At 39.8% G+C, this 25,313-nt stretch overlaps 1 protein-coding gene across 5 annotated transcripts in view; it reads left to right on the plus strand.

The window, feature by feature from the left end:
• Positions 1-25,313, plus strand: part of TENT5A (terminal nucleotidyltransferase 5A) — a 374,940-nt gene that overhangs the window by 92,514 nt on the left and 257,113 nt on the right. For all 5 annotated transcript variants that reach the window (XR_014840196.1, XR_014840198.1, XR_014840195.1 and 2 more), the window contains exon 4: positions 5,356-5,441. The gene's annotated coding sequence lies outside the window, so the exon portion shown is untranslated. The remainder of the gene's footprint in view (positions 1-5,355; positions 5,442-25,313) is intronic.

A 25,313-nucleotide genomic window follows, 5' to 3' on the forward strand; every position in this document is an offset into this window, starting at 1 on the left:
GGTTGCCTCTTGGCATATGGAGTACCCAGGCCAGGGATCAGGTCCAAGCTTCAGTTGCAACCTATGCTGCAGCTGTAGCAGTGCAGGCTCCTTAACTCACTGTGCTGGGCTGGGGATCGAACATGCGTCCCAGCATTCCAGAGATGCCACTGATCCCATTGTGCTACAGCGGGAACTCCTAGGAAGGCTTTTAGGAGCTCAATGTAGCATAAGGGATTGTTTGCTCAAGCCAGGACATATCTCTTTAGAGTACAAAAATGAATGTTCAGCCCCATTTATTTTTAAATTTCTCCATTTCTCTATAATGCACAGAGTATATTGAAAGCATTTTATATCTCCTTTTTGTGAGATGTGCATGTTCTGTAACAACAGTTTATCACCAAGGCAACCAAACCTTTGCTTAATGTCCTGTACTTTAGTAAAATAAAGTGCATGTCATTTTAAGTACAGTTTTTTTTTTTTTTTTTGATGTAGAGGTGGTTTGAGATTTCACTTCTAATGAAAATGAGACTTTATTATTCTATTTCCCACAAAACTGCATCCTTCTCAGTGTTGAAAGGGACCCTTCTCAGAAATATTATTGTCTCAGGTCTGAGGAGCCATTCTCCTCTTCCTCTGCCTTCTAAGCTTGACACATTAACAATTATTATCAGATTTTGCTCTTGGTCTCCATCCATCCATTCAATTTGAACTTCCTTAATCCTATGTGGAACACAAGTGAGTATAAACACATAAAATATTCAAATTGAATAGGAAAGAGAAACTATCCAAAATATTCAGCCTGTAGAGATAATCAGCTGGCAGATCCAGGCTGAGTGATACTTTTAATTTTTTTCCCAGTGTCCCTATGGATTATCAAATTAATATTGATGTGTCCTGCTTCAGATTTGACAATTGTGTTAGATATGTGCAGTTTCCCAAATTTCAGCTGTCAGGGTTCCTCCACCTGCTTTTTTATTTGTAAAGTAATTGATTTGATTTATGGCCTCTATTTGTACAGGAAGGACGTTTGTGATGGAGAATAACTTTTCTGAGACTCACTCAAAGCCTTCAGTTTGAGTCTACTTTCATGTCAGATTGAGTTGGTTTGTTCTGTTTTCAATGACAAACAATTTAGTCTATTTGCTCGTTGGTTCGTTCATTCAAAAAATCTTTATGTTTAGTAAAGTGAGGAAGAAAAAAGGAGGACGAGACATCCCCTCCTTTCTGTGGTTCTAAAGCAGAGAATCAGACACACAGTCTTCCTTGTTATCTTCTTGAAAGGACATGAACAACTATCAGCCAGGGACCACAACTGTCAGAACTTTGTAAGATTCTCGAACTTGTTTACTTTCCCTTTTTATTATTTGCTAGTCCCTGCTACCTCAACCTGAGTGGCATTGAACAGCTTAAAGATACAGGAACAATGAACTGGTATCCAGGAGGTGTGAAGCTGGGGGAAATTGGGGAGGATATAGTAAAAGGAGGGAAATCAACCAACTCAGTAGTTTGAAGGCAATGGAGACAACTCCCCAAGAACTGGAGTAAGTGATGGAAGTATTAAAGGAGAGCTCCCTGGGTCCCTGAAATCTGTACCACAGAAGAAAGACGGAGACTACTGAGGTGAACTTGAGCTTGAGACCGTGAGTACTAACAATGGGAAGCACTGCATTATCTTGGCATCCAGCCCTTTTAAATCAGCTTCCTGAGGCTGATCTTGGCTTTCTCAAATGCTTCCCTTCCTGCACAAGATTGCCAAGATTTTCATACTTGTTCTTTTGACGTCTTGGGATGTTGGAACTGAAGAGGCTGAGATCACAGTCCTTTGCATATAATGAGGCAGGATGCAGAGTGTTGAAGAGCAGGGGTAAACTCTTTGACCAGTAGTTTTTAAAAAAAATCTGTTGAGTGAATAATAGTATCTGTCTAGTAGTGTCTGTCAGAAATCAAATTTGATAATCACTGGTCCTACTTTTACTGTTATTTATCTTTTTATTTACATTTCTTGTCTTCTTAACAGATTTATAATATTCTTAAATATCAAGATCACCTCTTGTTGTATCTCTGGTGCCTTGTACTAAGCATTCTGGAAACTGGGACTCTATAAACGGCCTTTTATGAACGGCGTATGCCCTTGGTTGGAAAACAGCAATAGTTGAAACATATGGTTCACTTCCTGTATGCTAGATCCTGTCTATATTAACTGAGTAATTGTACAACATGTCTGAGAGCAGTTGATCATCATCATTTTTGAGATGAGGAAAATGAGGCCCAGAGATGAAGTAACTTGGCCAGGGTCCAGATGGTAGTGTGGCTCCAGAATCCACTCTCTTCATCACCAGGCTTTATTGAGTGCCACCTGGGGTCCTTTACTAATTCCCTAAGTTGGGGGAAGAAGAGGAAACATTTATGTCTGTACAAGACAGGCAAGTGGCCACTACGGTTTCCGAGACTGGAGTGATTTTGCTAAGGGCTTCCTGCCCAATAGCAGAGCATGTTCCTCATTTTCCAGGAAAGTACAAGAAGTGATTTGACAGTAATCTGATGGTGCAGAGATCAAATTCATGATCAAGAAGTGTGGGTCTGTTGCAGCTGCTCTAGCAGTTAACTCTTGCTCAAGAATGCTCTTTTTGTCTTCACAGAGAAATTTCCACAGAGAAATTGTCTTTCTCAGCCTAACTAAACAACACAAACAGCAAGAACAATCACAGCAATAATGTACTCAAACTAAATATGTGGATCTATTCATGTGTCATTGTTCAATGAATGAGTTTTCAAATGGAGGGAGCTACTGTCATTATATTCATAAATATATCATAGATTTGAATTATTTTATTTTATTTATTTATTTCGATTAAGGTATAGTCGATTAACAATGTTGTGCCAATTTTAGCTGTGCAGCAAATTGACTCATTTTTTTTCTCATATAATCTTCTGTCATGTTCTATCCCAAGAGATTGGATATAGTTCCCTGTGCTGTACAGTAGGACAACAATGCTTATTCATTCTAAATGTAATAGTTTGCATCTGCCAACCCAAAACTCCCAGTCCCTTCCACTCCCTTCTTCCTCCCCCTTGTATTATTTATTTTAAGTTATTTTATGTTTTTTCCCTCAGAAGACCTTTAGGCTCTGCTAAGCAGAAAAAAAGATGGTGTAATGGAAGGACTGTGAATTGTGGGGATGGATAGCCTAGCTCTACTGTATGTTAGCTGCATGAATTTGGTCAAGTTACTTACCTTCACTTGACCAAATTCATGCAGCTAAGGCATGACTTGTAGGGCTCTATGAAGACTATGTTTTGAATTTCAATCAGGTTATATGGACAATGAAAATTATTCAGCTACCCCAAAGTGAGCTTTGCTTGCCTTGCCAGTATGGCTTTTCATAGTTACTCAGATTCACTAAATCATTACCCAATTACATGTTTCCTTTTGGCTTCACAAACCTGAGCATACGTTTTTTTCCCAGAGTTCTTAGAAAATTCTAATAACAACAATAGTCCCTTGTCTTGGGCATTAAAACACAACACCTCCCCTCCAAATGCTCTAAGAAATCTATGCATGTGCTATTCCATGAATCATCACCATTTTCTTATATGTAGCAGAATAGAAAAATGTGATTATATTGATTCAATGGCTGAATAAGAAGTTATTGAGTTCTAATATGAGAACTGCAAATTGAAATATGCTCTGTATTATCCAACATGCTGATGTAAATGTTAGCTAGTCAATGAAGTTGCAGCAGTATTTTATTTTCCCAGTATTGATGTGCTCCATACAGGTAGTGTGGTCAACCCTTCCAGTTTCCTGGGATATAGGGTCAGTGCTAAAACTAGGAAAGTCCTTGACAAACCAAGGCAAGTTGGTCACCTTATACATAAGGGTGAGAGGGATCTGTGTTTACGTCAGTTACACAAATTTATCTTCTCATAAATTCATTAAAAATTTAAATAACCATTTTTAATTTGTTGCTTCTAAAAGAAGTGACTGTGAATTTTATTTTCAACTTAAATTTATAGGTTTTATGTTGTTTTGAAGCTTGTATCAGGGTAGGTGTAAGAAGTTAATAGTCTTTTATCAAAATTAGCTATAGGGAAAATTGTAGGTTTCAGTGGTTCGAGATCTAAGCAGATGATGTTAAGATTTTGTAATTTGAGTTTGATTGTGGTGCAGTGGGTTAAGGATCTGGCATTGTCATCACTGTGGCTTGGGTCACTACTCTGATGTGGGTTCAATTCCTGGCTCAGGAACTTCCATGTGCCATGGGTGTGGCCGAAAAGAAAAGATTTATACTTGGATTCCTTTCCAAATCCTTTGCATCTATCCTTTGTATTATACGATAGTTGTATAATTTATATCTAGAGTCCACTTTCTGCCAGGTTTTGAGCCACACTTAGATTCTAGAGCAATTTTAAGAAAACTCATTTTTTAAAAAAAGGGAAAAAAGGGAAATAGCTATCAGAAAACTTTCACTACTTATAAAAAATAAGAGACAGCAGAAAATCTCAAAAAAGTAATTATTTTTTCAGGATAGAATAGATAATAAAATTCTCATTTCCTAATAAAAAGGCATAACAACCCAAAGATTGAGAGTGAGATTAATTTTTGTTCTTTTAGAGTGCATCTTAGATGACTTTATTATGTTTTTCCTGCTCCTTACCAATTTATTTCCAACTTACTATCTCCCAACTTTCATTGTATGACCTCTCTCTTCTGCTTATCAAAACTGGTTCTTGGGAGTTCCCATGTGACTCAGAGGGTTAATAACCTTATGCTGTCTCCATGAGGATGTGGGTTCAATCCTTGGCCTCATTCAGTGGATTAAGGGTCCGATGTTGCTGTGGCTGTGGTGTCGGCCTCAGCTGCAGTTCCAATTCAACCCCTGGCCAAGGAACTTCCATATGCTGCAGGTGCCACCGTTAAAACAAACAAACAAACAAACAAACAAACAAACAAAATGAGCAGGTTCTCAGGAAACAATCCAAATTAGTCCCCACTGCTCTGTAATAATGTAGAGTTGGAATAATCATCTAGTCTCCAGAAATCTCATTTTAACATGACTAAGAGTCCTAATTTAAGAGACCTTCCAAAGGGATAATTCCAGATACTAGGAATTACAGGCATAGGATGGCAGTGAACCTTACTGTTACCTCTGAAATCATACCATGAAATCATCATTTTCCTGAGTAAAAATCCAAGAGTGTCTCCTGCTCATGACTAAAGGCCCATGTCTGAGCCCAGGTGTAACTTTGAATTACTTATCAACTACATATTAGCATATTTCTCTCTCAATGATCTCAAAGTATATGAGATACATTGCCACCTTGGAATGCCAAGAGACCAGACTAATTTGTACATTTTTTTCATTCTCCCAGGTGGACTAAGAATGCAGAAACCTATGGTTGAAGCAAGGATCTGTCCTCGATACAGGAAGAGAGTGATGGTACCTGGGGATGTGCTGGTGAGCGACTTTAATTCTTGCATGTCTGCTGAAGCCTGGTGTAGCTGTGTGGCTTCTCTGCTGATGACATCACAGCTGTGTTTCGTTAGCAAAGGCAGGCTCTTCAGGACTGATAATGATCAGTCCACACTAGTCTGGGCAATTCTATTCCACTTTGCTTCTGTTGGTTGAAGGGTAGATATGGCCCAGTTCTGGTCAATGGGATATAAAGAACAGGTTTTCTTCTATGTTAAAAAAAAAAAAAAAATCAGAACCTTAAGATTCTCTCCATCCCTTCTGGGAAGAGGGTGTGGTGCTTCCCCTTCAGTAGGCCTCCCGAGATCATGAGGTGACATAGGCAAGGACAAAAATATGATGCTCTGACAGTGATGGAGCAGATGACACAGTAGATAGAGTTGCTGTACCAAGTTTAGAATTGCATGTCTCCTAATTTTGTTTTTTTAAGGTAATTAAAATTGTTATTGTTTAAAATTTAGCCAAATGTTCTGCAACTTTCAGCCAAAAGCATCCCCAGGTTCTGCTATTTCATAATAATTTATATTGTGAATAAAAATATTAGAATAAAAATATTTTAATATGAACTATAAGTATTTTAAAATATCATGTAAAATGGGAATAATGCCTCTTTAGAAACATGTGTTATCTTTATTTTTCTACAATTTAAACTTAAGGAAAAAATAATATTACTTACATAAAAACAGTATTTCATGATAAAGCCCTTGATTTTTTTCTTGCAACTAAGTGGCTACCCCTGTCTCTTTCCCATAAATAAGACCCAGAACCACCATGGACGAGAGGATCTGGATTACTTTGTGTTTTGAATATTTCAGAAACTTTTTAGGCTGAATTGGGTATTTTGGAATATACAGAGCCTGATGGATTCATGCCTCATTGTCATTAACATCTCCATCCACTCACTTTCTTCCACATAAACATAACAATTTAACAGCTGGCCTTTCCCATGTTCCCTGTTCATTTTTTTTCCTGCAAGCTTATTTCTGTCTTTTGTATTCTTCCTTGTTTTTCTTATTGACAGATGTTTTTGCTACTCAGAAAATAGCTTAATTTGATTCTCACCTTTTTCTTTCCTCTGATTTTACCTTCTCCATCATCTACTTTTGCTTCATATTTGCAGCCATTTCTGATCTGATCACCAAACCATCTATTTCTCTTCTTTACAACCCGAATGAATCAGAGATTCAAATGGATCAGGCCCTAATAACTGGAATTGAGTGCAATTTAATATCTGGCATGATGGCTGGAGTGTGTATACTTTTAATGACTGTATTTAGTTATCTATAAATACCTGACAATGGAGTTCCCAGTCGTGGTTCAGTGGGTTAAGAACCTGACAAGTGGCCATGACAAGTATCCATGAGTGTAGCATAAGCCTGAAGCTGAAGCTCTCGATTCTACCTCTAGCCTGGGAATTTTTGCATGCTGCAGGTGCAGCCCTAAAAACAAAGCAAAACAAATAAAACCCCCCCAAAAACCTGGCAAGAGTGACAGGTGGCATTGTTAGAAAGCACAAGAATAGTAGAATAAAACTGCTACTCTAGTACTAAATAAATAATACTACTATTCTAGTACTAAAACTACTAGAGGTTTTCTCGTGTATGTTTCCTTATGTTACATAATCTGTGAATGAAAAGATTCAAAGACTCAAGTAATGTAGCACTTGCATAACCCTTACACCAACAGTAGATATAAGGAATGTCTTGGTAGGAGGTGAACAAAAGGAGGCTTGAGAAGACTCATGAGGATGTATTAGAAGTGAACAGTGAACACATTTTTTTTTTTTTTTTTTTTTTTTGGTTGCACCCATGGCATGTGGAAGTTCCCAGGCCAGCGATGGGAACCCAAACCACAGCAGCAACCTGAGCCATAGCAGTGACAATGCTAGATCCTTAACTGCTAGGCTACCAAGGAACTCCTAGAAGTGAACACTTTTTTTTTTTTTTTGGCTTTTTTAGGGCCGCACCTACAGCATATGGAGGTTCCCAGGCTAGGGGTCGAATCAGAGCTGTAGCTGCCAGCCAACATCACAGCCACAGCAATGCAAAATCCAAGCCATGTCTGAGATCTACATCACAGCTCATGGCAACACTGGATCCTTAACCCACTGAGCAAGGCCAAGGATCAAACCCATGTCCTCATGGATACTAGTCAGGTTTGTTAACCACTGAGCAATGATGGGAAATCCAGTGAACACATTTTAAAGAGAGGAAACATACAAAAGTAAATCCTCCCATAGTTTTGTATTAAAAAAATTTTCAGGAGTGTTTCATCTTCTCATTTGACTAGCAATGTATATCTTGTTTAACTATAAAGACAAAGTTTAGAAGAGACCATGAGCTGTAATAATAGGATTTCTAGTAGAAAAACTTCCTTCCTAAAGATTACTTCTTTCATTATTGTGTTTTTATGACATTTATGATTTTTTCCTGACTTTAGAACTTATTTATGCTCATCGTAGAAAAGTTGGAAAATATGGAGAAGAACATTATAAAAAACATATATATCTTCTATGATTTCATCCAAGTATAGTTGGAATCAATATTTTGGTATATTTTCTTTCACCCTTCTTCATATTTTCATTTATTCTTCATTTATTCATTTATATTTCCACACTGTTAAAAACAAAATGTTTGGCTGATTCTCTGAATGAGTTTCCTAGGGCTGCAGGAATAGCTTATGGCAAGCCCCATGGCTTCAAACAACAGTTTACTCTCTCAAAGTTCTGGAGGCCAAAAGTCTGAAAACAAGGCACTGGCAGCTACTCCATGTGGCTCAAGGAGTGAATGCTTCCTGGCCTCTTCCAGTTTCTGGTGGCTCCTGGCCCTCCCAGCCTGTGTCTGCATCCTTCCAGGCTCTGCCTGTGTTTTCACAGGGACCCCTCCTCTCTTCCCTGTGTGTCTCTTATAATGATGTGGGTCATTGGATTAAGGCCATCTGGGTAGTTCTTGTTTACCTCACCTAGAGATCTTTAACCTAATTCCATCTGAAAAAATCCTTTTTCCAAATGAAGTCACATTCACAGGTTCTAGGGATTAAGTTATGAGTGTATATTTTGGGGGACCCACTATACCAGCTCTTATGGAAATCGCTGGGTGAATGATTTGAATTTTATTTTATTTTATTTTTTTTTTTTGGTAAATCAACTATACTTTAATAAAATTTTAAGGGAGTTCCCTTGTTGGTTTAGTGGTTAATGAACCCGAATAGTATCCATGAGGACTTGGGTTTGATCCCCGGCCTTTCTCAGTGGATTAAGGACCCAGTGTTGCCATGAGCTGTGGTATAGGTCACAGATGCGGCTTGGATCCTGAGTTGCTGTGGCTGTGGTGTAGGCCAGCAGCTACAGCTCTGATTCAACTCCTAGCCTGGGAACCTCTGTATGCCTCGAGTGTGGCCCTTAAAAGAAAAATAATTAATTTAAAAAATTAAAAAAAAAGACTTATAGAGATGGTTTAGATTCCCAGCAAACTTGAAAATAAGGTACAGAAATTTCCCATATACCTCTTACTCCCACATAGGCATAGCTTCCCTGTTTATCACTGTCTCCCAGTAAAGTGGTACACTTGTTACCATCGATGAATCGACATTGACATCATTAGTATTAAAATTAATAGTTTATCTTATGGTTTACTTTTTAAAATTGTAGTTAATTTATAGTGTCGTGCCACTTTCTGATTTACTTTTATATTAAGATTCTTGCTGTAACCTAGCTCATTGGTTTTAAATTGCCCACCTTTTACTTGTTTTTCATCTCTGCAATTCATATGTATTTTACAGGTGATGGCATATCATGTTGCTAGCTTTTTTTAAAGTAGTGCTTAAAATTGTGCTGTACCTTATACTTAGATTAGATGAAATATATTGCTTTAAAAATACCCCTTTATTTAGGTATGGTTGACCTGTAAAAATGTTTACATATTTAATGTATACAACTGATGAATTTGGGGATAATTATGTACCTATGGAAATATCACCACCATTAGTTCATAAACCTATCTATTACTTCCCAAAGTTTCCTTTGCCTCCATTATTATTATTATTATTATTATTTGTGTGTGAGTGTGTGTTAAGAATACTTAATGTGACAGCTGCCCTCTAAGTAAATTTTAAGTATGTAATACATTACTTTTAACCATAGGCACCATTCTGTATAATGGATTTCCAGAACGTATTTATCTTTTCATAAATGAAACTTTGTGCCCTTTGACCCCCTTCTCGACTCCCTCTCCATCCAGTCCCTGGAAACCACATTCTCTACTCTTGCTTGTATGAGTTGAACTATTTTTGATTCCTTATATAAGTGAGTTGACACTGTGTTTGTCTTTCTCTGCCCATCTTATTACACATAGCATAATATCCTCCAGATCTATCCATTTTGTACAAATGGAAAGATTTCCTTCTATTTTAAGGCTGAATAATACTACACACTCACACACACACACACACTATATTTTCATTATCCATTCATTGTCAATGGGCATTTAGGTTGTTTCCACATTTTTATTATTGTGAATATTGCTATAATAAACATAGGAGTGCAGTTGTCTCTTTGAGATCTTAATTACAATACCTTTGGATAGATACCCAGAAGTTGTTATATGGTAGTTCTATATTTTTTTTTGAGGAACTTTCATATTGTTTTCCATAATGAGTGTACCAATTTATGTTCCCACCAGCAGTGTACCAGGTTCTATTTTCTCTACATCCTTGCCAGCACTTGTTATCTTTTTGTTTTATTGTTAATAGCCATCCTGACAGGTGTGAGGTGATATCTCATTGGGGCTTTGATTTGCATTTCTCTGGTAATTAGTGAAGTTGAGAACCTTTTCATATACCTCTGGGCCATTTATAGGTCTCTTTTTTGGTGAAATGTCTATTCAGGTCCTTTGCCCATTTTTTTTTAAACTTATTGTTCCCCAGTATAATTGAGAAAAAATGCACATAAATCACTGTATAAATTTTGCTTATTTTTTAATGAGATTGGTTTTTCACTATTGAATTACATGATTTCTTTATATATTTTGTACATTCCTTTTTTATCAAGTACATGGTCTCCAAATATTTTGTCCCATTCAGCAGCTTGCCTTGTCATTTTATTGATGGTTTCTGTGGCTGTGCAGAGCTTTTTAATTTGATGTATTCCCACTTGTTAATTTGTGCTTTCATTGCCTGTAGTTTTCTGTTACACATATCCAAAAAGTCCTTGCCAAGACAAATGTAAGGGAGCATCTTCCCAATATTTCTTCTAGGAGTTTTATGGTTTCACGTCTCACATTTAAGTCTTTAATCATTTTGAGTTGATTTTTGTATGTCATGTAAGACAAGGGTTCAATTTCATTCTTTTGCATGTGGATATCTAGTTTTCCAAGGACCATTTATTGAAGAAACTCACCTTTCCCTTTTGTGAGCTCTTGGTATCCTTATTGAAGATTTAGTGACTGCATGTGGGCGGGTTTATATCTGGCTCTATTCTGTGCCATTGGTCTATATGTCAATTTTCCTGCCAGTACCATACTGTTTCCATTACTGTAGCTTTGTAGTATATATTGAAGTCAGCAAGTGTGGTCTCTCAGATTTCATTCTCCTTACTCTTTCTTCTTTGACTACTTTGGATTTTTTGTAGTTGCATGTGAATTTTATGATTGTCCTTTCTATTTCTGTGAAAAATGCAACTAGAATTTTAATAGGGATTGCATTAAATCTGTAGATTGCTTTGGGTAGGTATCTTTGAGAATATGTGTATCAATTTATATTATTATTAATTATTTGAAATCAGTCTCTAAATATTGACTATGATAAGCCAGGGTTTTCATATACATTTAATCTTTTTGTTTTTATTTTTTTTTGCTTTTTTAGGGCTGCATCTGCGACATATGGAAGTTCCCAGGCTAGGGGTCCAATCAGAGCTGCAGCTTCCAACCTACACCACAGCCACAGCATTGCAAGACCTGAACCACCTCTGTGGTTCCAGCCTACAACACAGCTCACAGCAATGCTGGATCCCCAACCCACTGAGCGAGGCCAGAGATCGAACCCACATCCTCATGGATACTAGTTGGATTTGTTTCCACTGCACCACAGTAGGAGCTCCCTAATCTACATTTATTTTTTGGACTACTTGTTAACCTCTTGTTTTTGTCATTTTATTTTTTCTATTAAAAGAGTAGTATTTTTCTTTCACATGTATTATTAATAATACGCATGCCTTAATTGAACATCTACCATGTGCTTGTCAGGCTCTGTCCCCTGCAAAGCAAACATTATTCCCCTTGTTTTCTTCATGAGGTAAGTGACTTACAGGCATGATTGATGTGTTTTCTAAAAATATTAACTTTGTTGGTCTTTGAGAAATATTTTCTGGATTATTTCTAGTTTGAGAATTGCCTTTTCCATTTGTTTATATCTCTTAACATTCAAAAGTATTTTTGTTTCTTTATTTGTGTAATGTGGTCACTATTACTGATTTTTTTTCTATAAACGTTATGCTTTGAAAGGCCTTTCTTAGCCCCAAGATCTATTAAATATTTATTTCTATTTTTGTCATGACTTTTTATAATTTACTTCTAATATTAATTTTTTTAGTTGACCCAGAATTTTGTTATTATTCTTGTCCTGCTGGATTAGAACCTAATTGGAGTTTTCTCAAATCCCTGATTTTCTTGATACCATTTAAAAAATAATTTGGCCTTTATTTATTGCCTTTGCAATGTTTATCTCACAATGTATTAAGTTTTCTACATGCTGGGGTTTCCTTCCTAGATATATCTGCTATTCTTTTTATTTCTGTGGTGTGTTTTTCTTGTTGCCACATCATTAATCACTGCAGCTTTAAAACATATTCAGCATTTTGTAGAGCAGTTATCTTCAGAGCATTTTCTCCTTTGCTCATTTCCACAATTTTTCCTCTTCTCTTGTAAGTTATTATAAAATTGATTTGATAATAACTTGAGAGTATAAGAAAATATATACTTAATAATTTTCCTAGCTAAATTTATTGTCTATCATTTCATTCAAAATATTGCTTATTGAATGTCTATTATGTGCCAGTCACTGTTTTGGTTGCTAGGGAAAAATTTTTTTCTTTGTCTTTTTTAGGGCTGAATCTGTGGGCCTGTGGCATATGAAGCTTCCCAGGCTACATGTCAAATCAGAGCTGCAGCTGCCAGCCTACACCACAGCCACAGCAACGCCAGATCTGAGCCACATCTACTACCTACGCGTCTGTTACCACAGCTCACGGCAATGCCAGATCCTTAACCCACTGAGCAAGGCCAGGGATTGAACACATGTCCTCATGAATGCTAGTTGGGTTCATTACTGCTGAGCCACAGTGGGAACTCCTAGGGATACAAACTTGACTCTATGCTCCTGCCCTATAAAATCCCATTCAAATTGGGAAGAATTATAATAAATGTGTGAATAAATACACATATTAAGTGCTGTGAATAAAAATTAAGCAGAGTAAGGGGTTAGACATGGAGTGAAGGTGAGCGTTACTTTATAAGGATGGCTGGAAAAGTCCTTTCTGAGGAGCTGGTATCTGAGTCCAGGGAGCTGGCACAAGGTGTGGGATGATGTGGAGGAAGTATTTGCCTGGCAGAGAGAACAGCAGACAGAAAGACCCTGAGGAAAGACTTAGTGTCCTGTACCCAAGGGATGGCATTGCTGCTCGAGTGGCAGGTGTGCGGGGGCAGGGACAAGGTGGTCAGTGTCAGCGTTCTAAAAAGGTAAATGGGACAGGTCTTCTATGGTCCTATGTGTTACAAAAAGGAGCATGGGCTTTACTCCAACTTTAATGGGCAGAAAGCCATTGGAAGGTCTAGAACAGAGAATTGACCTCATATATTATGTCTTCTGGGTAGAGAAGCAAAAGCAGCTAGGGGTCTTTAGCTCTGATCCAGGTAAGAGATGCTAGCAGCCTTGACCAGAGTTGTGGCAATAGAGTGGTGAGAAGTGGTCAAATCCCAGTGGAGCTGGAGGAAATGGCAGCCAGACTGGATGTGTCAGGAGGGAAATGGGGGTAGTGATAAGAGAGACCCCTGGGTGTAGGACTGAGGGCTGCCTGGCGCCACCTTTACTGAGGAGAGGTAAACCCGGGGAGAGTTTCAACTGGCCATCAGGGTACGGAGGTCAAGTACCTATCCTCTGGGTCAGGAACCAGCAAATATTGGGAGTAGAGATATGAATTGGGATGTCATCAGTTTACAGATGGAATATAAAACCAATGGCTGAATGAGGCCACTCAGAGAATGAGTGTAGATAGAGCCTGGACCTTGGTGAAGGGAAGGAAGAGAAAGGATGCTGGAGAGCAGACTCATGAAGACCAGCCCATCTGCGGGGGGAGAGCCAGGTAGGAGTGGTAGGTGGGGAGGCGAGTGGGACCGTGCTGCAAGGAGGAGGTTCTGATGGATCACACGCACGTGGTCGAAGGTCCCAGGAATGGAACTAAGCACTGGATTTAGGAAGCTCGCAGTTGCTGTTGCTGCCCTTAACCAGTTTGCTTTCAGTGGGGGCTGACCCAGAGAAAGAGCCTACTTGGGAATGGCCACACTCATCAGAAAGAGACAATACAGACAACTCCTTAGAGAAATTCTGCACTGAGGGGGAGCAGGGGAGTGAGGCTGGGGATGAATTTAGGATCAAGAGGGGGCTCTTTTTACTTCTTTTTTTTAATGTCAGAATAGACCATTTATTACGAACTGTTTGAGCAGGAACCTACACAAAGTGAGGAAACAAAGCAAGTACCAAGGGCTTAGGGTGAGAACATTCTCAGTGTAGGTAAGGAACTGCAAGTAAGGAAGTAGAAGGAGCTTTACAGAATTTTCACATCCCAAGAACGTGTTGGAATGGGAACCACAAAAATCCCTCAACATCATGCAAAAATCATGAAGAGTTTAGAAGGAGAGAGTGAGAGAAGCAGTTCAGGATTCGGCAGACCCAAAGGCCATTGAAGACAGGACCCGTTTGGTATATTCCATGCAAAAAGAATATTTAACCTGTGAATTGCATCTTTCTTTCTCCCCTCCCCCATTTTTTAAAGTTTTTACAGGAGTTCCCGTCGTGGCGCAGTGGTTAACGAATCCGACTAGGAACCATGAGGTTGCGGGTTCGGTCCCTGCCCTTGCTCAGCGGGTTAACGATCCGGCGTTGCCGTGAGCTGTGGTGTAGGTTGCAGACGCGGCTCGGATCCCGCGTTGCTGTGGCTCTGGCGTAGGCCGGTGGCTACAGCTCCGATTCAACCCCTAGCCTGGGAACCTCCATATGCCGTGGGAGCGGCCCAAGAAATAGCAACAACAACAACAACAACAACAAAAGACAAAAAGACAAAAAGACAAAAAAAAAAAAAAAGTTTTTACTGAAGTATGGTTGATGTTGAATGTTGTGATCATTACTGCTGTATAACAAAGTGATTCAGTTCTACATAGACACACATCCATTCTCTTTCAGATGCTTTTCCTATATAGGTTATCACAGAATGCTGAGTAGAGTGCCCTGTTCCAGACAGCAGATAAGAGGAACTTTTTAATAGGTGGAGTCTTATCACTGATATGGGGGATTAACATGTTGATGGCAGTGGTCCAGGGGGGAGGAGAAGCTCTTCTTGCAGGAAAGAAAGGGGATGCCTGCAGGAGCCAAGTCCTTTCCAGGTAAGTGTGACTGGAATCTCCAGCGCACACAGGAGATTAGGCTCTGGGCAGGAGAAGGGGTGCTTTTCAACTTTCATTGAAGTGAAGTCATCTTTATTTTAAGCATATCTGCTATGTAGCTTATTCCATCTTTTCATGTTTATCTAGGTATTTACAATGACATGCACATAATCTGTGAATAAAAGAGCAATGCATTCGTTGGCAAGCCTGAAATCTTTTCCTGACAGGTTCGTTTCAATCACTTTATTTGCAAAAGTGAAAAATAGACAAATTTTTCAAATCAACCTCTCACATGCAGCATGTTCCATTCAACTGAGCCCTCTAGGCATCTGCTGACTACTCAGTGTACATTTTCCCATATATAGTCACATTTCCAATTTAGGAGTATCCTCTACTTGCCTGTGTTACTGGACTGTAGGAGTACCTGTGGGGACCTGAATAATAGATCGTTGCATTTCCTGAAAATCCTGAGGCTCAAAAGGCACTCAAAGTGAGTGCCTTGGTTTCCAGGCATTCACTCTGCATCCCTGGAAACCAAGTCCCAGGGGAGCAGTGCCCTTCCACACAAGCTGCACTGCCTCAGAAGCATGGAATTTCCAAGCTTTTTAAATCTTTTTATTTAATGAGCATATTCTTCAAGAAAATAACAGTAAGCAGGGATTTTGTACTTACAGCACTTCCGGCTTGTGACGGACCTTGGCCTACAGCAATTTAATTGGGGAGGGGGCACAGAATAGAGTTAATAACAGAATAGTGGAGTTGCCTGGTGGCTCTGCGGGTTAAGGGTCCTATATTGTCACTGCAGCAGCATAGGTTGCTGCTGTGGCATGGGTTCGATCACTGGCCTGAGAACTTCCACATGCTGTGGGTCTGGCCAAAAAAGGTATAAAAATAGAATGTTATTTTCTTTCTAATTTTTTTTTCTTTTGTCTTTTTAGAGCCACACCGGCATCATATGGAAGTTCCCAGGCTAGGAGTCCAATTGGAGCTGCAGCTGCTGGCCTGCGACACAGCCATAGCAACAGTGGATCAGAGCCACTGCAACCTACAACACAGTTCACAGCAGTGCCAGGTCCTTAACCCACTGAGTGAGGCTGGAGTAGATCCCACGTCTTCATGGAAACTAGTCGGGTTCGTAACCCAGTGTGCCACAGCAGGAACTCCTAGAATAATATTTTCATTAGTAAAATAGATTGTCATAGAATGCAACGCCAGATAAACTATCTTAGAATCAGATAATGTAAGTTGTCTAGAATGATGATGAGAATTATCCTCAGGCATTTTGTCAGCATAAGTGAATTTGTTGGCTGTGTCTCTTTTAAGCTCCCCAACACGTTTCTCACTTGTTATTAAGACAAGGATGAGTGACAGGGATTCACTTTTTATTTTACTCTCTGTGGTTCTCTTCTTGAAGCTGAAGGGTAGGTCATCACTCAGGGTTAGGCTAAGCTTCCAGTTGTCATCATGGGCATGGATGATGAGTGTTAAGGGGATATTGAACAAATCCCAGTCTGTCAACTACTTCTTCTTAGTACAAGTAGCTGGAATTGCTTTCTGATAGGATGGCCATGATCATCGCAGCAGGCCCCTGGTGAGATGGGCATCCCTTTGCCACCCACTGCTCAGGCTCTGGTGGATGATGCTGTTCACTGTGGCCCAGAGGAGCTGGAGAACCTGGCTTCTCTGTTCCCTGCACAATCAGCCAGCCATTGAAAAGCTGAAATCTGTGCCTAAGAAGGACTCAACTGCAGAACATCAGAGAAATGCACACTATAGGAAAGCAAAAACATCTTAAGGTGTTGGAACCTCAAAATGACATATAGCATTTGTAGCTATTTTCCTCTGAGGACAACTTGGAGTTCCTGGACTAGGTAGGGTTACATTTTATCTTGGATACTCAAATCATTCTTTACCTTCTTTATCATCTCTAATCAGAGGTGGTGTCACTGCCTGTTGCTGTGGGTCATGCCTGACCTATTGTCAATAGGTCAGCCAACTCTTAGCCATTAGGTGTGGTGCTGAGCCTGGATGCCAATACCAATGATGCATAGAGGTATATACAGAAAAGATTCCAAATAGAATTGGGTATCTTATTGACCTGGCAGCAGGTAAGGAGCACCAACATCCATGGAGAAATTACTGGCATGGTCCCTGAACCTTACATATATTCTCTCATTTCATTCTCTCAGTAACTTCTTCATATATAAAAATCTTCTGTCAAGAGTTCCTGCTGTGGTGCATCTGGATCAGTGGTGTCTCTGGAGTGTTGTGACACAGGTTCAATCCCTGGAGTGGCATAGTGGGGGCTCAGTGGAGTAAGGATCTGGCATTGCCACAGCTGCTGTGTGGGTCAAAGCTGCAGCTCAGATCTAATCCCTGGAATAGGAACTCCGTATACCTCAGGGCAGCCGAAAAAAAAAAAAAAAAAAAGAAAAGAATTTTCTATCATATGCCAGGCACTGGATAAGGCCCTCAGATGTGTCCATGAGCAGGTGGCCATACTGCCCCATTCAGAGCTTACAATTGAGTGAAATAGATGATGATGACAGAATTAAGACTATCTATTGATTGATTCATGCTTTACAGTTATTGCAGTAAGCATCTAACTTATTACCACTTCATCAATGAGGGAAGGAAGGCTTATGGAGTGAAGTAACTTGTATTAAGATTTGAACCTAGGTCCTTCTGCCCCTCTGGGGACAGTTTTAAGCCCAGTTCTGCTAGTTAACAGCTGTGTGATCCTGAGAAAGTGACTTCCTCTTTCTGAGATGATGAATGGGGACAGTAAGCCTTTTCCATCTTTATCTTACTCATTCCACTCCTACGTGTGTTAGATGGTTCCCATCTTTCAAGTCTCAATTTAGGCATCACTTCCCAAGAAAGCCTGACTGCTGGTCTCAGCTCCCCAATAATCTTCTGAGTGAATATGCCCTGTGGGTTTTTTTGTTTTGTTTTGTTTTGTTTTGTTTTTTGTTTTGTTTTGTTTTGTCTATTTAGGGCTGCACCTGCACCATATGGGAGTTCCCAGGCTAGGGGTCTAATAAGAGCTACAGCTGCTGGCCAACACTACAGCCACAGCCATGCCAGATCTGAGCTACCTCTACAACCTACACCACAGCTCACAGAAACACCAGATCCTTAACCCATTGAGCAAGGCCAGGGATTGAACCCGATTCTCATGGATACTAGTTGGGTTTGTTACTGATAAGCCGTCATAGGAACTCCCTCTGTGGGGCTTTTGAAGCCGTCCCTTGTCATGGCACTAACTCCTGGTGATGTGCCTGCCTGTTTACCTTCCTGAAGGCAAAAGGATGAGGAGTGTAGCCTGAAGAGCCCCCTCTGTTTTGTCAAGCTCTGCTTTAGATAGGGAATAAGTTCAAGACACCGTCTACTTCATTCCCAAAGTATGTCACATCTATCTTGATTCTACCATATTTGTGAAGATGAAAGAGTGGGTCTTTCTTATTCCGGTATTGGGTAAAATGGCCTTGGAGTGAAAGCTGAGTAAAGAAGTTAGCCTGAAGCCAGAGCTGTGGCTAGTAAGGAAAGAAAGGCAAAGTTGCCAGTGGCTGGGCAGGCAGGATTTTGCAGGGCAGTGTAAAGAACCCTCCATTCCTGCCCAGTGCTTCACAGCTCCTGGCACATTCATTCAACACCTCAGTCCGCAGACTGATATATTTTTGATGAGGGAAAAGTTAGGGAAATCCTGGAGAGTCAAAACAGACAGAAGACACAGTTCCTCTATCCTGAATCAATGGGACTCTTTGGGCCACAGCTTTTCCTCTCTGAAACCAGGGTCCAGTCTGGTGCAAATCAATATTTGTTGATGCATAATTTCATGGAGCAGGGTTGTATTTTCTATAGCAAGTTTGTCTTTTAATAAGATGACCAAGCACGACTTTATAAGGCAAACAAATGAAATAAAACCTTCCAGACGACTACTGGAAATGTTTCTTCTTCTTCTTCTTCTTTTTTTTTAAGCTCCAATACAGACCTTTCAGTGAAATGGTCTGACAGTTTTATGCGTTCTTTCCTGTTTAGCATGGCAGTGAGAGATGGAATTTGGGCTTGTTCTGTCTGAATTCAGGCCCACCATGACCTGGTGAAGTCACTTTCTCAAAATACAGGCTTAAATAATAAACTTTAAAAAATAGTCCTAAACTAAGATTTCTTAGCATGTTTCCTTCACTTTTTTTTTTTTAAATTTAGAGGTGATAAAAATGTAGAACCAATGAATTAGAATTGCCATGCTGTCCAGAACATGGATTCCTCCAGAAGTATGTATGAATGTGTATAACTGATTGGAACTGGGACTATACGAGGTGGAGGGGGAAGCATAGAGCCTTTGGGGGAATTAGTGTCACCAAGAATAAGGTTTAAAGCTTCTTTCTATTTCTTAGCTAGAGAGAGAATTAAATAAGATATTCTAGATTGGCCACAGCAATCTCTATAAAAGAGAACTAGAGTTTTTCAGTTAATGTGTTAAGTACTTAGCGAAAGGATAGCTTTCCATCCAATTTTTAAAGTAGACTATTTTTTTAGAGAAGTTTTAGGTTCACAGAAAAATTGAGCGGAGAGTATACAATATTGGGAGTTCCCATCATGGCTCAGTGGTTAATGAACCCGACCAGTATCCATGAGGATGCAGGTTTGATCCCTGGCTTAGCTCAGTGGATTGAGGATCCGGTGTTGCTGTGAGCTGTGGTGTAGGTCGCAGACGTGGCTCGGATCCCGTGTTGCTGTCGCTCTAGTGTAGTCTGGCAGCTACAGCTCCTATTGGATCCCTAGCCTGGGAACCTCCATATGCCTCGGGTGCGGCCCTAAAAATACAGAAAGAAAAAGATGGAAAAAGAGAGTATACAATGTCCCCCTATCTTTTCTGCCCCCACGTATGCAGGGCTCCCCACCATCGACTCTCCCTATCAGAGTGGTGCATTTGTTACCATCAGTGAACCTACACTGACACATCATAGGCACCGAAAGTCCATTATTTACATTAGGGATCACTCTGGGTTTTGTATATTCTATGGGTTTTGACACATGTATCATGACTCACATCTACCATTTTAATATCAAACCGCATGTTTCACTGCCCTAAAAATCCCCTCTTCTCCCCTATTCATTCTTCTCTCCCCCCAACTCTGTTCATGTATATATATATATATATATATATATATATATATATTTTTTTTTTTTTTTTACCATCTCCATGGTTTTGTCTTTTCCAGATGTCTGCTAATGGAATCTTACAGTATGGGGTCTTTTCAGATTAGCTTCTTTCACTTAGTCATGTGCATTTAATGTATTTCCATTTATTTTCTTGGTTTGATAGTTAATTTCTTTTTAGCTATGAATTTCATTTTCTGGATATACCAGCTTATTTATCTATTCATCTACTGCAAAGCATCTTATTTGCTTCCAGGTTTTGGCAATTCTGAATAGAGCTGCTATGAAACATCCATGTGAAGGTTTTTATGTGGACATAAATTTTCAACTCATTTGGGTAAATATTAAGAAGCATGGTTGCCAGATCATGTAATGAGTATGTTTAATCTGGTAAAAACAAAAACAAAAACAAAACAAAACAAAATCCTGCCAAACTATCTTCTAATTTTGGGGGAAGAAAAAGCTGCCAAAGTATCTTCCAAAATGGTTTCACTGTTCTGCACTCCCTCCAGCCATGAATGGGAGTCCCCGTTGCTCCATATTCATGTCAGTATTTGGTGTTGTTAGTGTTTGGGATTTTCATCATTCTAATAGTTATGTAATGGTATCTTCTTATTGTTTATTTGTTTGTTTTCTTTCCAATTTTGAAAGTGACCTCTTCAATTTGGGAGAGAATCATGGAATCCAGGCACCAGGAGAAATTGATACTAGAGAAGGGGAGCTGGCTGTGATGTTGCAGGTGGGGCAGTGGGCAATTTCAGCCTAGAAGGTATCCCTGGGCTTGCTGAATTTTTTTGAAAACACAGTTTAGATCCAAAGAGACCAAAGGAGACAGTCAATTACAATGTTTGGGAAAACTGGAAGAAAGTATGAATACTTTGTAAATACACTCATTCCCTCAAATTAGTAAATCCAAGTGTGACTTTATTTAATAGTTTGTGAAACCTGATGTGCATATTAGTTTAGAATTGGCATTTTCGCTGCAGGTATCAGCTTCCCACAGTTCATAGTTGCATCACCAATGGTCCTTCACTCACCTGGATCTCAGACTGTGTTTTCCATCACCCTGGAGGTGGAGCGTATCAACAAGCATCTCAGCTGAACTCTTGCTAGGCTATTCTCATCACCAGGTATAATCAAATTAAGAAACTAAAGTCAGGGACAGTCTCTAAAATCAAACAATTTGCCCTTTTCTGTCTTTGCCATTGATCCTGAAATGTAGAGTTCCTAGGCCATCCTGTGAATGTGATATTGGCTTCAAGCAAAGTAAAGGATACCATGGAAAAAGAGGAAGGAAGAAGGAAAATTTTCATCTATTCACTGTCAAAATCCCCTCTATCCTCCAAGTCATTGGCCTCATTTAGAAATGCTGCCCTCAAAGCATCTAACAGTCCATGACTTTGTTTGTTTGTTTACCTTTTAGGGCCGCACCTTTGGCATATGGAAGTTCCCAGGCTAGCGGTCAAATCAGAGCTGCAGCTGCAGGCCTGCTCCACAGCCACAGCAATGTGGGATCCGAGCCAAATCTGGAAACTACACCACAGCTTGCAGCACTGCAGGATCCTTATCTTACTGATCAGCATCCTCACAGACATTTTGCCAGTTTCGTATACCATTGAGCCAAAATTGGAATGCCTAACAGTCCATTCTTCTGTCCAGTCAAATACCAAATGGGCTCAGCTTTGACTAAAAGCTCATTGGTCCTGATACTCTAGTCTATTTTGAAATTGCCCAATCTTTGTCTCCGTTTTGCCCTCTTATATGTCTATATACAGTCCTCACCTTGCAGGGTATCTTGTTTCAAAGACTCATGCAGATTGAAATTCTGCTCTTGTTTCCATGCATCTGAGATTTGATCTTATTTAAGAGCTTCATGCTTCACTGTAAAACTTTCCACCATCAGAAATAAACTTTCTTATCTTCTCATTTCTAAACCAGCCTATACTTGCATCGGTCTACCATTGAGGAAGGGTCCCTATCATCTAGGGGCCACAGCATCACCTGTAACCTGCATCCCACTCTAGAGAAAAAAAGAGTTAATATTTCAGAATATCTTCCATTCAACACAGTCAATGATGCATCACTTTTTATCTCCAGCACCTGTCACCCTGTCAGCTTTCTTGCTCTTGGTTTTGAAACACCCTCTCTGCTGCTTTTCTTCTTTCCTCAAGCCATTGTTTTGTTTTCTTGGCTGGCTTCTTCTCCAATTGCCTCATTTGGAGGATCTCAGGATTTGGTCTCAGGCTGTCATCTTTTCCATCCTTCACCCTTGTCCCCACGTGATCTTGTCAGTCTGCAATGACGTACGCTCTCATGTGCTGCTGACTACCCCTTTTCCATTGGTGGCCCCATCTCCCCCTTGAGTGCCTTACTTTCATGCCTCAATGTCTCCCTTGGATGTTATCTTCAGTTCTGCAATATAACAGATCTCGAATACAATTCTGCAATTTCCCCCTTCCATGTCATCTTCTCAAACCTCTGTTCTTCTCTTTTCATGTAAAAAGCACTGAGCTTTATCAAGTTACTCAAGCCAAAATCTGGGTGTCCTTCCTTGCTGATAAACTGGATATCATCTGTATTAGTAATCCTTATGGACGCTACCTTGAAATACATCTGAAACCCTCTTAGGGTTCAGGCTTCTGCTATCTCTTGCCTCAGTGAACACATCAGCTTCACTTGTTCCTCTACTCTCACTCTTGTCTCTCAGCCTCTCCCCCCATAGCTGCTCCAACTCTTCTTCAGGCAGCAGCAAAGATCTTCTCAATGATAATTTGATAAATGCTCTTCCCTTGCTTTAAAAATCCTGCATTGGCTTTCTTTATATTTAGCATAAAATTCAGCCTTCCTCTCATGACCTAGAATATCCTCCATCACCTTGCTTAGCCCCTCAGCCCTACCTGTTTCCACTTTTCTCTGGGTTCTTCAAATATCACTGGTATTGTCTGGAAGGAAGTAGGGGAAGAAAGGAGGGAGGAAGGAAAGAAGGAAGACTTCTCCTTTTTTTTTTTTCTTTTAAGGGCCGTACCCGTGGCATATGGAAGTTCCCAGGCTAGGGGTCGAATCAGGGCTACAGCTGCTGGCCTATACCATAGCCACAGCAACGCCCGATCCCCGACACATTGAGTGACCCACATCCTCATGGATACTAGTTGGATTCATTTCCACTGCACTACAACAGGCACTCCCTAGACTTCTACTTTATGGTAAGGAAATGAGGCCCAACCTAGCAGTAAATAGCAGTACATAAATTCTCCCTCAGCTCTGTTTTATTCTCTACAGCTGTCCTCTTTTCTCTGTTATGCTTAGTGTAATATAAGGCAAATACCAAAAAAACCTCTGTGTGATATAAAATAGAGAGTGTATTTAACAAATTAATGTCATTTGATAAAGGAAAAATAATTGTGAGTTCAGAGAGGCCTATCATTTACTCATGGTGGAATTGTTAGCATACTCTGAACCTCAGTTTCTTCATTGATAAAGTGGACATAATAAGTCTACTTCATAGCACAAGCATAATAATTAAACAATAGTGTGTTAGCATACTTAGTTTGCCATGGTACAGAAAATTTGTGACTTCCCACCAGCCCCTCCCTAATTCCTGACCCCCTCCTGTTTACAGAAATACTTTCTGTATGTTTCAGGTATGCACTGGCCAGCATTAATTCTATGCTTTGTTCAGTGATAACAGACAGTGCCCCCATTACAGTCAGGACCACCAGCTCCTTTCAGGGAGCAGGTGTTCTTTGCAAGGCACTGTAATGGTGCTTTACATACATCAGTTCCTTTAGCCTCCCCAACACCTGAATCTGGGTTTCCTGGAAGCTCTGGGAAGGTGTTTCTTCCAGAAAACATTTCCATAGCCAAGCACATTTCATAAATGTATAAAATTACATACTCCTCATGGAAAGTTATAATTTGTAACTTTAACAAGAAAATTAAAGATCATGACTAGTCTTGTATAAACAGTGTTTCATTAACTTCCATATCACTGGGGAAATCATCCCTCCGAGGCTGGTGTTTGTTTGTTTGATGTTTATGCTTAGCAACTGCTTACATTCTGCAGCTCCACTGTTCTCTGGGATGCTACTTTGACTCTGTGCACTAGAGTTCTGTTCATGCTGCTTAAGAGCAGATCCAAGTTTGGTAAAATTTTTCCTTCCAGACCACATTATCTTCTTCTTTTCCTCCACTTTGAGTGTTATTCATTTGCAACTGTGATGGATTGGTTTTCCTCTGCTCTGAAATCTATTTCCCCTTTTTTTCATCACAGATCATTCTGCTGCTTATTATAAAAGTCAGCATTTCAGAGTTCCTGTCATGGATCAGTGGAAACGAATCTGATTAGCGTCCATGAGGATGCAGGTTCCATCCCTGGCCTTGCTCAGTGCGTTAAGGATCCAGCATTGCCATGAGCTGTGGTGCAGGTTTCAGACAAGGCTCTTATCTGGCGTTGATGTGGCTGTGGTATAGGCCAGCGGCTACAGCTCTGATTTGACCTCTAGCCTGGAAACCTCCATATGCCATGGGTGTGGCCCTAAAAAGACAAAAAAATAAAAAAAATTAAAAAAAAAGAAAGCATTTCTATAGAGTGTTTGTGGGGAGGAAGAAAATCTGACAAAGAGAGAGGGAAAGAGGGAGGGAGAAGAAAAGGGAGAGAGAGAAAGCTGGAAAAAAGATAGGGAGAAAGAGAGGGAGGGCGGGAGAGGGTGAGGGATTACTCTGTATAGAATTTTGGGGGAATACTTTGGGAGACAATGACTTTTAGTCTAAATTATGTTAAATAGATTTATTTTGTTAGAGTGTTAAGCTATAGCATCAAGTGTAAAAATAACAGCGACTTATCGAGTAGTAATATTTTCTTCAAAACCTCTTTTTCCTTATGATATTAGTTAAGCACTTTTTTCAAGATTTGTTCAGTTCTATATAGAATCTAATTCTGTCTCCAGGTAGAAATTTCTAGGGTTAAAAATAAAAGGGAAGAATAAAATAGTATAATTTTTAGAAGCTCTTTAGAACAGGGATCTTGTCCTATTTTTATTTG

Source organism: Sus scrofa, chromosome 1, assembly GCF_054392235.1.
Source record: "Sus scrofa isolate SSC_HxYL_T2T_F1_AM1 chromosome 1, Sscrofa_HxYL_maternal_Yorkshire_Landrace_v2.0, whole genome shotgun sequence".
NCBI classification, from domain to species: Eukaryota; Metazoa; Chordata; class Mammalia; order Artiodactyla; family Suidae; genus Sus; species Sus scrofa.